We start from the raw sequence: 15,170 nt of genomic DNA, 5'->3' as shown, positions 1-15,170 counted from the left end.
CTTGTGTCCATGTCACAATCGAGTCAATGTCTTCGTTCAGTTTGTCTGTAGCGTCGTTTACTTGGCCTAAGCGGGAAGAGATGTAGCATTGAAGGTCGTCAGCATACAAGTGATAGTTACAATGCCTTACAAGAGATGTAATATCATTGACATATATTGTGAACAGCAATGGTCCGAGTACCGACCCCTGTGGTATACCTGATGTTATGTTAAGCCAGGAAGAGCTTCGATTCCCGGATACAACACATTGTTGTCTTTCCAGTAAGTAGGATTCTAACCAATTCACAGCAGTCTCTGACAAATATATATTTCTCAATTTATGGGTGAGCAGGTCAAAATTTACAGAGTTGAAAGCTTTGCTAAGGTCAAGAAGTGTTGGGTGCGGTTGTTATATTGCTTATTGCATTCTAACAGGTTGTTTCGACATGGCATGCCTGTTTTCTGTTTAAAAAATAGATTTTTCTTACGGAGTTCAGTTGTGATCTTGTTAAGGTGTATTAAAATGCCACCAATGAAATCTGTAACTTTGCCTGTGCTTTTAAAATACTACGGAGACCATTATTTTTCACCCAAGGATGAAAATATAGTATGGTGTAAAGTGTGTAAGTTTGACGTAAAAGTTAATAACCGTCATGATTTAATAAACTTTTTGGCTCTAGAAGACACATCGACCATTTGAAATTGTTTCGTGATTCGATTTCGGATCAGTCCACTTTTTATTATGACTTGTATCTGATGATAATATGTACAAATATTCCGTTCCATAATTTCAGAATCCAAATTTTAAATAGTCCATATAAGAGTACAAGTCTAGAAATTTCCAGACTCCGACAACCATGCATACACAATATTTGTGCTTTGAAAGAACTTCAAATTCTATACGATCAGCTGTTGGTAACAATAAAAGACTTAAACTAAATCTGAAGAGTGTTCTTGAAAAAAATCCTGCATATTCTAAACGCTGTGAAATTCAATAAGAACTAAATAGTAAACTAGCACAATATAATGCAAAAAACATTATAATAAATAAAAACTATTTCAAATTTGCACTGATAACATCGTACATGTTTCTTAATGTCTCATTTGTAGTTATTTACTGATATTATTCATAAGATTGACTCTTTTTTGTGGTGTTAAGAATTCTAAAATTGCTTCGTGTTCAACTGAAATAAAGAAATAAATTCTGAAAATGTGTTATCAGTGACTCATTACAAAGCAAACATTTTTTTACTATATTTATGCCTTACTTATACAAGGTGTGGCGATGTTGATTTACCATTTTGAGACTTGTAATGTTTTTTTTTAGTGTACTTACTTATGGCTTTTAAGGAACCCGGAGGTTTAGTGCTGCCCTCACATAAACCCGCCATCGGTCCCTATCCTGAGCAAGATTAATCCAGTCCCTACCATCATATCCCACCTCCCTCAAATTAATTTTAATATTATCTTCCCATCGGCCTCCCCAAAAGTCTTCTTCCCTCCGGCCACACAACTAACACTCATGCTACATGCCCTGCCCATCTCAAACGTCTGGATTTAATGTTCCTAATTATGTCAGATGAAGAATACAATATGTGCAGTTCTGTGTTGTGTAACTTTCTCCATTCTCCTTAATTTTATCCCTATTAGCTCCAAATATTTTCCTAAGAACTTTACTCTCAAACACCCTTAATCTCTGTTCCTCTCTCAAAGTGAGTGTCCAAGTTTCACAATCATACAGAACAACTGATAATATAACTTTTATGAATTCTAACTTTAGTGTTCATGAACTTTATTGAAAACATTGATACTCGTATATAAGAGACACATATTGCCATTTATTATGATATCAATAAAACAATCAAAAGTACTGTTACATATGGTGCTGAAGCATGAAACTTTAATAGAAAGTTAGCATCAAAACTCATTACAATAGAAATGTTTTTTTTAAGAAGTTCAGCGAGACATTCGAAATTATAAAAGTATTATAAAAACAGTTATATGAGATGAAATGAACATTCAACATTCTGTTTTAGATTATGTGAGATATACTGTAAGCAGTCGACCTGTATGGGCATGTGTGAAGAATGCCAGAAGAAAGGTTACCTAAAATGGTGCTGGAATGGTGTCCGCCTGGGAGAAGAAAGAAAGGGAGGCTTCGAAATTCATGGTCACAAGAGATCAGAAAAGGATGAGAGTGCAGACTGAACGACATGGATTGGATGGACAGAGAAGAGTGGAGAACAAGAATAAGACTTGAGACTTCAGGCACAGAAAGATGTGTAAACATTAGAAATCTGTATATAAATAAAATAAAAATTATTATTATTATTATTATTATTATTATTATTATTATTATTATTATTATTATTATTATTATTATGACAGATATGGATTCAAAGAGGCCTAATCACTATGTTAAAAATGGAAGTGTTTTAACTTCTACAGAACTTTCTCTTCTCTAAAGTTAAATTTACATTAACGGAGTTCTGTTACATTTTCCAACCACTAAACCACGGATATAAAATAGAGAGTGAAGTGCAGGAATGCCACTCTTCAGCTGACATTCATACGTAACAAATAAAATTTCGAACTCGTCACTAACTCTCAAATATTAGCTTGTTGGTGCAGGAGGGAACACGGAGACTGCATAAACTTTGTCCACTAAACGAAATGAGCTGCTGCAAGATAATCAATCCGTAGTAACTGTCAGTCGAACGTTCCTCGGGACGTACGATGACTTCATTTTGTACCACTTTTCGTAATGAGAAAATTACAAAGCATATCCTTAAAGCCGATTATGGGTAAAGCATTTTTTATGCGAGCTACAATTATCTCATTTTGTCGAATGAAAATTATTTTAGTTCATATGAGTACCTCCCTGATGAATTAACATAGAAATTTTGGTATAAACAAAATTGTTGGGAGAGTTACCAGAAGAGATGAGCTTGAAAGGAAACTGACAAAAAATAATTATGAACGTGTGTATTTTCTTTAAAATCCCAACATTTATTCTTTTAATAACAGATTCTTTGTATAAAGTGGCAACAATATAATCAACAAAGGTTACAAATGGTATCAAGGAATTTAATTATCGAATTCAGGTGTATTTAATGGAACACATACAAAAATTCATAACGATTTCCAGTTTTATGTTGGATACTTAGAATTCAAGTGTATTAAATAGAATGAAAATGCATAGCGATTTTCGATGTTACATTTTATGACGACACACACACGCACACATACAACACAGGGTGATTCGTAAGTAATTTCATTAATTTTAGTGGGTTATTCTTTGATATATTTCAAAGAAAAAAGTTTAATACAAATTTGACCGATTTTGCTTTCTTTTCCAGATAAAAATTGTTTTGAATAATTTCGAGGGAAAAATTGTTCCGGAGCCGGGAATCGAACCCGGGACCTTTGGTTTAACGTACCAACGCTCTACCACTGAGCTACTCGGGAACTCTAACCGACACCGATCCAATTTTTCCCTCTATATCCACAGACCTCAAAGTGGGCTGAGCGTTGGTACGTTAAACCAAAGGTCCCGGGTTCGATACCCGGCTCCGGAACAATTTTTCCCTCGAAATTATTCAAATCAACTTTACAGGGAGTTATACCTGAAAATCTTGATTTGCATAATACACGTCACTCTTCGTTAACAGAAAACCACAATTTAAGTGACACGGAGTTAGTGTGCACTCGAAGTTGGTTGCTTGACGGTTGTCAGCCCACTTTGAGGTCTGTGGATATAGAGGGAAAAATTGGATCGGTGTCGGTTAGAGTTCCCGAGTAGCTCAGTGGTAGAGCGTTGGTACGTTAAACCAAAGGTCCCGGGTTCGATACCCGGCTCCGGAACAATTTTTCCCTCGAAATTATTCAAATCAACTTTACAGGGAGTTATACCTGAAAATCTTGATTTGAAAAATTGATTTATATGAAATTTTTCATATCATGTTTTTGGAAAGGCATTGATTTAATTCTCAATATGCTCGGTCAATTTATCAGAGCAGTGTGTTATGATAGTAAATGATTGAAAGAATTTAGTTTTGTCCTTTAAATGTGCAAATATTTTAACTGAACAAATGTAACATTTAAAAATTCCATTTCAGAAAGAAAAGTTACATTTGTTTGGACCAAATTTTTGCATATTTACAGAACAAAACTAAAATTCTTTCAATCATTTATCATCATAATACACTGCTCTCGTAACGAAACTGAGCATTTTGAGAATTAAATCAATGGCTTTCCCACAACATGGTATGAAATATTTCATATAAAACCATTTTTATGTCGAAAAGGAAGTAAAAACGAGCAAAATTACATTCAACTTTTTTTGTTTGAAATATCTCCCGAAATTATTGACATTACGGTTCACCCTTCCTACTAAACCTGTAATATATATATATATATATATATATATATATATATATATATATATATATATATATATATATATATATATAACGAATCGTAAATAATGACATTAATTTCAGTGGATTATTCTTTGAGATATAAAAGTTTGCTCGTTTTTGCTTCCTTTTCGAGATAAAAATTGTTTTATATTAAACATTTCATAGCATGTTCTGAGAAAGTCAGTGATATAATTCCTAATATGCTCAGTTTGGTTAAGAGAGCAATGTATTATAAAAAATAATTTAAATAATTGATTGATAAAATGGCATACTTACTAGTGTTAATTATATAAGCACGTATGGCTTACAGCTGTTTCGGTTTATACTGTACACCATCATCAGGACACGTACAGTATACATAGCTGTAAGCCACACGTGCTTATATAATTAACACTAGTAAGTTTGCCATTTTATCAATCATTTGCATTTAAGTGTTGAAAGTAGTGTACGGAAGATTCAAGATGAAATAATGTTAGTCCTGTCTTTTAAATGAGCATCAATTTGATCCGAACAAATGTAATATTTTAAAATTCCTTTTCAGAACGAAAACTTACATATTTTGTTCGGCTCAAATTTCTGCTCATGAAAACATTAATTTAATAGAAAAAATGGACACAATTTTTTTCTCTACAATAAAGTTTAATTACTATTCGCTGTATAATAATAATTAGGGGAGCTAATATTTCAATATATTGAAATCCTTACAGTGCGTGCTCTACATATAATGTGCATTATTTAGAGAGAGAGAGAGAGAGTGAGAGAGAAGGTGGGGGGAAGGGGGAAAAAGAGAGAGATTCCCTTCAAACTTGGAGAACTTGTGTATCAGTTGTTATAGAAACTGAGTGACATTGCTCGGGGTACTTTTTGTCCTCACATTTCTTTCAACCACAGAAGCATTGGAGAGACAGTCTCCCAGGCCTCATCTTTCAACACGGAGTGTCATTTCTGCTTATTGCGACTGCTTCATTTCGCTTTCTTTCTTGCCCTAGGGGACCCCCCCCCCCACATGTTCTTCTTTAATTGCGAATATATCTCAGCAGTGGAATTCTCTTCTTTTTCTTCTTTTGAAATTAAATGTAACTTTTCACGGTGGTTCATACTGTGGACACAATAGAAACCAGTTACGTTCACAGTACAGACCTCAAGACTTATCTCTATGCTGTAGGATATGGTATGCTTCCTAGCTCAAAATATGAAACAAAACAATTTCTCGTGAGAGAAATAAAGAGAGATTAATGTGATGCTACAAATATGTATATTCCTGACACCAAACAAGATTGGTTATTGGTAAGTCATCTTCCTGTCTGTCTCTCCATATACAGTGACTCCATAAACTATTTGACGAAAATAACTCATATCTACAGAGTGTTTAAAAAATACGGGGCATAATTTCAGATATGTATTTCCCACATGTAGACAATCAAAATAGTTCATTACAACATGTGTCCGGAAATGCTTCATTTCCGAGTTATGGCCTTCACAACATTGAAATTCACCGGAACGTTTTTCTTTCCGCAGGTCGTCATTACATAAAATGTTCAAAATGTCCACCTCCTGCTTGAATACAGACCTCACATCGGTGTTCATTGACCTGCGAAGACGATCCCAAACTCCAGGAGTATTGCGTATGTCCTCAGAACATGCCACAATTCGATTCCGAAAGGACGAATAAACCAATGATTTTAAATGGCCCCACAAGTGGAAATCGAGAGGGGTCAGATCAGGTGAGCGTGGCGGCCAAGCAATTGGGCCACCTCTACCTATCCATCGCATCGATCAGGAAACCTTCGATCCAAGTACCGGCGAGCCGTACGACTGAAGTGTGCAGGAGCACCATCATGCAAGAAGTGAATGTGTTGACGATTGATCAGTGGAGTGTCTTCTAAAACATGAGGTATGGTGTTTTCCAGGAAGTTTGTGTACGCCTGCCCCGTAAGTCTGTTTACAAGTACATGGGGTCCAACTAATCGATCACCATTGATACCGGCCCACATGTTGAGGGAGAACCGCACCTGGTGATGAGATGGAACAGTTGCACGTGGGTTTTCATACGCCCATACATGCTGATTGTGGAAATTTGTTATGCCATCTCGTGTGAACTGTGCTTCATCTGTAAATAATACTAAGGCAGGAAAGTTCGGATTTACACCACACTGCTGCAAGAACCACTGACAGAACCTAACTCGTGCAGGGTAATCTGCTGGTGACAGGGCCTGTACACGTTGCAAATGATAAGGATACAATTGATACTCTTTCAACAGTCTCCAGACAGTCGTATGAGGAACATTGACTTGCAACGCTACCCTTCGTGTGCTGATAGAAGGAGTCATGTTCACAGCCTCCAGAATCTCCTCCTGTACTTCTGAAGTTGTAGATCTTGGTCGTCCCCTTCCCAAACCAGGAGAGTTAAATTTTCCATATTCGCACAGACGGTAATGGAGACGTACAAATGTCTTCCGATCTGGACATTGTCGCTGTGGGTACCTCTACTGGTACAAACGACGAGCCAGCGTAGCATTGCCGTCCGCCTTACCGTACATGAAGTGTATCTCTGCCGGCTTTTGATTTGAATACATATCGCACAGTCTAACGCCTACACAACACTGAATGTAACCTTCGCCTAGGATTGAACTGTCAGAGTGCCCTCTTAATGTCTCCTTTGACGGCAACGACCTGCGGAAAAAAAAACGTTCCGGTGAATTTCAATGTTGTGAAGGCCATAACTCGGAAATAAAGCATTTCCGGACACATGTTGTAATGAACTATTTTGATTGTCTACATGTGGGAAATACATACCTGAAATTATGCCCCGTATTTTTGAAACACCCTGTATACCTGGTAAGGTTTATCTTGTCTTAGTAGCAATAAAACCAAGTCCCTTCAAATGAGGGTGGAGATTATTGGAGGGTTGTAAATTTTCAGGGTTACTTTCAAAACCTTATTATTGTACAGGCTGCCGGAACTCAGTTTCTTGAAAGACAAGCTCAGTGACGGAACTACACAGTACGAAGAGAGATATTTTGTTATTTTATTTTGCTCTACAGAATGTATCAACCAGTCCCTTCCGCCACTGGATGGATGGACGGCACTGCTCCACTCCCCCATCGCCATAACAACACAGACGAAGTAAGACATATCTCCTTTCTCTCTCTTTTCACAGTGAGACAAGATACATCACACAGCCTTTAGTATCTGCGAGGTACAGGAATGATGTCCATGCAAAGCTATGACTTTTATGAAGAAAAATTGAAGAATCTCTACTGGGCATAAAATCTTATAAATATGATAATGAAGGTAGTAACGATCAGAACAATTTCGCTAAGGTACCGATAAATAAATTACTGCGTATACAGGATGATTTAGAAGAAGTTACAACTACTTACGGAGCTTATTTCTTAAGATGTTTCGAGCAAAAAATGTCGTATGGGCATGGGTTCTATTCTCAATATTTTCAGAGTTACACTATTTTCAAGTTTTTGTAAAATGCTATTTTCTTTAGTTTTAAGAATATTACAAATAGAGAATGAACTATTCAGGAGTATCAGTTATTTAATTGTCCAAACATACTACGAAATGGTGTACCCTGGTTTATCATTCACCCGGATAGCCTATTCGATTGAAGATTTTAATTGCTACGAAATTTCAGGGATATCAACACGACATAAAATATAATACTAACTTTCATGTTATACCTAGAAACTATGCTGTGGGCGCTAGGGGCGTCGAAGTTTGAGAATGGTTCGGATATGGTGACGGGTGTGCGTTTCACATTTCATCAAGAAACCCAAGAAGAGTATTATATCTTGCAGTAAATTACAGCAAGGGTGCAAAATTCTCACCACCTACTTTACTACAGAGCCTCCATCGGTGGTGCAGACGTTGACGCACATGGTCAAATAAGTGCGGTCGTGTGCTCACTATTTCAGTCGCTGCGTAGATTCGAGCGATAAGGTCCTCCTCTGATATTACAGGAGTAGCATACAGTATTCCACAGAAAATAGTCAAGAATTGTACGATCTGGTGACCGTGATGGCCATGGAACAGCCCCTCCTCTACCAATCTATCGATTGGGATATGTGGGGTTCATGTAGTGCCGTACGTTGGCATCAAAGTGAACAGGAACTCCGTCTTGTTTCAGCCAAATTACCTGACATACACAACAGAAACTACCTAATTAGGATGCGAACCACGAACTATGAATGATAAAGCGCATACGCAGGAAAGTTATTTGGCGAAGTTCGTCCATCCACCTGACGTTGATGGCTAATGGGTTGCATAACTATTAGGACACGAAAAACAATTCGAAGGAACTTTGATCCCTAACAGCACCAAACCATGCTTTTCCTGACAAGGGTCCCCACTTGAACAATGATCAGTTTACCGTCTCGCGCAGCATACTAACATTTGTCGGTTTTGTTTTGAATCACTCTGTATATGATTATTACGATTGTGATGACAATTACCGAAAGGATCATATACTCTAGTTTGCGCATAACATTTCTCCAAAGATTCTTTAGAATTGCAATTCAAAATGCCAAACCCGTATAGGCCTACTGTTCCATGAGAGACACTTGTCAGGAGTTACAATAGGTAAAAAAAAATTAATCTATGATGATTATGCAGGTGGCCCGGGTTCGATTTCCAGTCGGGACAAGTTACCTGGTTGAGGTTTTTCCGGGGTTTTCCCTCAACCGAATTTGAGCAAATGCTGGGCAACTTTCGGTGCTGGACCCCGGACTCATTTCACCGGCATTATCACCTTCATCTCATTCAGATGCTAAATAACCAAAGATGTTGATAAAGCGTCGTAAAATAACCTACGAAAAAAAAGATGATTATGATGATGATTTTCTCAATCTTACGTATTCTGTTATAGCGGCAACAGAGTAAGATTGCCGTCAGTAGTTGTGATTGAACAATTATCTCATCATGAGGGGAGACATTGACGTCTCGGTACAGATAAACCAGGTATACAGTAAATGATGTCAAGAGATGAATATTTCGACAGAACACTGCCGCTGTAACAACAATCTCCTTGATGAATGAACATCCAGAGCACACCTCCGCACTTAATTATACACATGAATAGCGTACACAGCCTGCACCACTGTGGACGTGTGTGCTGTTACTGCAGCTAATTAGTGAAAGCTGGGCTGTCCAATCTCCAATGTAGGATGGCATGTGAAAACAATCATGGCTAAATGGATATTAAATGCCGCAAGCGAAGACCAGGATGTAATTAAGCACGTAATAATGATGTAAAAGAAGACAGCAAGTGTAGGCCTAATGCTGATAACATTTACGAAGCCGGAGTTGTCAAAAGGGATAATAGGTACCTTGACAAGAAATACAACGAAATTAAACTTTAATTGCAAGGAACGAGTCACCTGGAGTCTTTGCAATAAAGTGATACATTGTAATAAGACAATTAGGAATTCTGTACTTCAACAAATTGCACGGTAAACTCTCTGGGAGTATCGTCGTGACTCATCGCTAGCACGTTGATGTTACGATATTCGTTCGTGATATAATTTATGTTTGATAAAGCAGTCGATATTCTGCCTGTCCTGGATGGAATTTATTTTGGATAAAGCAGTGTATTTTCGGCCTGTTTCTGAAGAAATGTATGGTGGATAAAGCGTAGTCGCTGCCTGTTTGTGATGGAATTTACTCGTATTATGGATAATGCAGTCGACCTTCGACCTGTTTCTGAAGAAATGTATGGTGGATGAAGCTGAGTTGCTCTTCGGTCTGTTCGTAATGGAATTTATTATGGGTAAAGCAATCGATATTTGCCTGTTCTGAAGGAATTTATTGTGGATAAATTGCAACCGCTCTTCGGCCTGTTCGTGATGGAATTTATTATGGATAAAGCAATCGATTTTCGGCCTATTCCTGAAGGAATTTATGGTGGATAAAGCGCAGTCGCTCTTCGGCCTGTTCGAAATGGAATTTATTATGGATAAAGAGTCGATCTTCGGCCTTTTCTGAAGGAATTTGTAGTGGATAAATTTCAATCGATTTTCGGCCTGTTCGTGATTGAAATTATTATGAATAAAGCATCGATCTTCGACCTGTTCCTGAAGGAATTTATGGTGGTTAAAGCGAAGCGCAGTCGCTCTTCGGCCTGTTCGTGGTGGAATTTATTATGTACAAAGCAATCGATTTTCGGCCTATTCCTGAAGGAATTTATGGTGGATAAATTTCAATCGATTTTCGGCCTGTATCGTGATTGAACTTATTATGGATAAAGCATCGATCTTCAGCCTGTTCCTGAAAGAATTTATGGTGGATGAAGCGCGGTCGCTCTTCGGTCTATTCGTGGTGAAATTTATTATGGATAAAACAGTCGATCTTCGGTTTGTTCCTGAAGGAATTTATGGTGGATGAAGTGCAGTCGATCTTCGGCCTATTCGTGCTGAAATTTATTATGGCACAGCAGTCGATCTTCGGTCTGTTCATGATAGAATTTATGGTTGTTAAAGTAGTTTATCTTCCGCCTGTTAGTAATAAAATTTATGGTGAATAAATGTGACGCAGTGGAAATTTTATTTTTGGGATATTTCTGTTTCTTTTAGTCCAATACTCTTCACCTTCCATCATTTCTTTTATCATCTGCCGTAATTAAAAACAGGCACCGGTAAAGATTTGAGAGAAGTACAGATTTCCGATGGTGATAAAACAAATTCTAAAGGCTTGGGGGTCTGATTGCTGTAGTTTCAGAGTCTCTTCTGGGCATGGGACTAATCTTGTCAGGGATGAGGCAGGATGATCCAACTGTTAGTGTCGGATTCACAAATACCACGCAGGTCACTCTTCGCACTTGAAGCAATCATTGAATATATAGGGCGCACAACGAATTATTATAGACAGTCCTATGTCTGGCCCTCAAAATTCAACCCCAGCCAACCAAACAAGGTACCTGAGAAAAGAAATACGAAGTGTAGCAGAAAAGACAACAGATTCTGCAGACAACATAATAACTCAGCAAATTTAAACATCCTTAATATAACCTAGTAGTTGATACAACATCGTTAAATAACAAAGTGAAAAAATCCTTAATGAATGATTTATAGTACTGTAGCCTATTATTATTATTATTATTATTATTATTATTATTATTATTAGTATTAGTATTAGTATCATCAGTGCTCTATTAGTTTAGGCTCTGTAGCCTATATCACAAACTGAACCTGTTGTACGCCGCTTTTTCATCAACTTCGAAACACAAGAAATGCCAGATTCAGGATATTTACGTGCAAATTTCCGAACGTATCTTCTGTAGTTATCCTTTTTCACGTAACATTCCACCAAATAAATTCACTGTTCAACCATATACTTCATTTTCCAATCTATTACTTAATGGCCTACAAAAGCAACGGTCACACACACGTTCCGCTACAATTTTCAGAAGCAACTAATTGCTGGAATGTTTTGTAAAACTGGCTTCCCACGCTGCCGTCGGGAGAGCAGGAAGTCGGCCGGCGGAGGATGATGTGAAGTTTCCTCGTAAAATGAAAGCACTGTAGCAGTAGCAGCATAGTAGTAGTAGTGATAGCAGCAGTAGGCCTGACAACAGCAGCAATAGCAGCATACAGTAGTAGCAGCAGTAACAGTAGCGCGTAGTAGTAGAAGTGTCACTGATAGTAATATTAATAGTAATAATGGGCAACAGCAGTATAAGAAGTAAGTTACACTTTTAATTGGAAATTTAACGACGCTTTATTAACTACTATGTTATTTAAGAAAGACTGGAATTAGTGAAAGCGTGATGATATTTGGCGAGATGAGGCCGAGGATTCGTCATAGATTACCTAACATTCGTGTCTACAGTTGAGGAAAATATTGGAAAAAACCCCAACCAAGTAATCAGCCCAAGCGGAAATCAATCTATACGTCCGAGAGCAACTTTGATCATCAGCTAAGTGCTTCTCCCGACTAGCTAAGCCGGTCGGTAGTAGTAGTAGTAGTAGTAGTAGTAGTAGTAGTAGTAGTAGTAGTAGTAGTAATAGTAGTAGTAGTAGTTCTGCGTCAACGCTCGCAATAGTCGTGGTTCGATTCCCGTCATGCTCGTAATGGAATTTTTGGCGGAAAAAGGAGTTGTTACAGAGGGGCAATTCCTACAACACTTTCCATCTTCCCTTCATTTCATTTATAACATGCAGTAGTTCAAAATAGGTTGCAGTGAGGTCCTTGGGGTATTATAGGTTTCCGATGCTGATAAAGGATTTAAAGGCTTGGAGATCCGAACGCTGGGCTTCATTACTGCTACGTACTCGTCTGGGGATGCAACCTAGCTGTCAGGGGTGAGGCAGGATGTCCGCCTGTCAATACCAGATCCATGCCTGCTGTTGGACTGGAACAATCATCGCATATAGAGCGCTTAATGTACCAGTGCAAGCCTGAATGCGACCCTTGAAAACATAGGGATCCAGATATGTCTTTAGAAATAGCACTAGTATTAGTGATGTTACATTAATAATAATAATAATAATAATAATAATAATAATAATAATAATAATAATAATCACCACCATCATCATCATCCTAGTACTAGTCCCAAAAGAACTGTTACGGCCTGAAAAAGCGATTTTCTTGCCATCTTTTCATAGGTCGACCAAGTGGCCGTTTCCTATTTGGACGATAGGCCTACTTCATAATTGCCTTAGCGATCCTGGATGAAATTATTTTTGAGACGTGTTCCTTCCAGTTTAACTGATATCTGGAGATATAGTCCAGTATTGATGACACATTAAGTTCTTGAAGCATATCTTCATTTTTCTTTCGATCCCATTTAGTGTAGCCAGCTGTTCGGCGCATGAATCTCATCTCGCAAGCTGTTAGTCTGCTTTCATCTTTTGTCCTTATAGTCCACGCTTCACTCCCATAACATAGGACTGGTCGAGCTTTTATTTGATAAAGACGAGTACGAATTGATTTTTGTATTAATGAAGGTTTTAAAACTCTATTAATGATGCCCATTGATTTGTTGAATTTTACAATTTTCTCTGATAAATCCAAATTTTCAACAAAAGAAAGTTTATATCCTAAATAATTAAACTCATTAACTCTTTCCAAAATTGTGTTACCGTATTTAAACAAATTTTGCTTGGTATTGGGTATTTACCACAAAAGGCCATTATTTTTGTTTAGTTAATGGATATTTCCCATTGAATATTTTTGAGCTATTAAATTTATGTACTGACCATTGCAAATCATCTTCAGATGTTGTTAGTAAAACAAGATCATCTGCAAACGTTATTACATTTCATTTTAAATTTCTGTTAATAGTGATATATCCGTGTTTTGTTTCTCTAAAATCTTTCACAATGGCATTCATAATATAAACGTTAAAAAGCAGAGGAGGGAGGCCACAGTCTTGTCTGACTCCTGAGTTTATTTCCGTCCAATGGGTTATTTTTTCTTTTATTTTTACTGCAATAAGGTTTGATTTATAACGGTTATAAATATTATATATGATCTTTCTTACTTACTGGCTTTTAAGGAACCCGGAGATTCATTGCCGCCCTCACATACGCCCGCCATTGGTCCCTTTCCTGAGCAAGATTAATCCATTCTCTATCATAATATTCCACCTCCCTCAAATCCATTTTAATATTATCCTCCCATCTACGTCTCGGCCTCCCTAAAGATTTTTTTCCCTCCGGCCTCCCAACTAACACTATATGCATTTCTGGATCCGCCCATATGTGCTACATGCCCTGCCCATCTCAAACGTCTGGATTTAATGTTCCTAATTATGTCAGATGAAGAATACAATGCGTGCAGTTCTGCGTTGTGTAACTTTCTCCATTCTCCTGTGACTTCATCCTCTTAGCCCCAAATATTTTCCTAAGCACCTTATTCTCAAACACCCTTAACCTATGTTCCTCTCTCAAAGTGAGAGTCCAAGTTTCACAACCGTAAAGAACAACCGGTAATATAACTCTTTTATAAATTCTAACTTTCAGATTTTTTGACAACAGACTGGATGACAAAAGCTTCTCAACCGTATAATAACAGGCATTTCCCATATTTATTCTCCGTTTAATTTCCTCCCGAGTGTCATTTTTATCTGTTACTGTTGCTCCAAGATATTTGAATTTTTCCACCTCTTCGAAGGATAAATCTCTAATTTTTATAGTTCCATTTCGTACAATATTCTGGTCACGAGACATAATCACATACTTATGATAATAATAATAATAATAATAATAATAATAATAATAATAATAATAATAATAATAATAATAAAACACAGTGGAACAGATATTGTGTTAAGTGATAAATAAACACGATTTACATAATAAATTCCAGTGACGAGAAGTAGCAACAGTGAAACATGTATGAAAAATTTTGCAGTATAACAAATGGCACCAGTGAAACTTTCCCAGAAAACTGTTACAGTAGAAGTGATAGAAAGTACACTAGGAGAATGCCGGTGTACTGGGGGCGAGAAAAGCGAGAGCCTAATGTACCACATCCATCCTATTCTTCTGATCTTGCCCCATCAGATTTTCATCTTTTCTGTTCTCTATGCAACAATCTCCGGGGAATATCAGTAAACTAAGATGCTCTTCAAAGTAGACTTGACGATTTCTTCAACTCGAAATCACCGGATTTCTTCGCGTGTGGGATCGAAAAGCTGCCAGAACAACCTGAATGTTGGATAGCAGTCACACACAATGCAGGAGAATATATAAGGTAATGTTTTTGTTCATGTAAAAAAATAACTTCGGATTCATTAAAAACGCTGTGAATTTATGCATC

At 37.3% G+C, this 15,170-nt stretch overlaps 1 long non-coding RNA gene and 1 other non-coding gene across 2 annotated transcripts in view; both read right to left on the bottom strand.

Annotated features, from left to right (window-relative positions):
- The window catches only part of LOC138692805 (uncharacterized), an 839,199-nt gene that overhangs the window by 499,174 nt on the left and 324,855 nt on the right, over positions 1–15,170 (bottom strand). The window lies entirely within an intron of this gene.
- Positions 3,376–3,447, bottom strand: TRNAN-GUU (transfer RNA asparagine (anticodon GUU)). Its single transcript has one exon. It is a non-coding gene; the product is annotated as a tRNA-Asn (tRNA).

The sequence above is a fragment of the Periplaneta americana genome, chromosome 17 (assembly GCF_040183065.1).
Source record: "Periplaneta americana isolate PAMFEO1 chromosome 17, P.americana_PAMFEO1_priV1, whole genome shotgun sequence".
Lineage (NCBI taxonomy): Eukaryota > Metazoa > Arthropoda > Insecta > Blattodea > Blattidae > Periplaneta > Periplaneta americana.
This window is presented reverse-complemented; position numbering and strand designations above follow the sequence as displayed.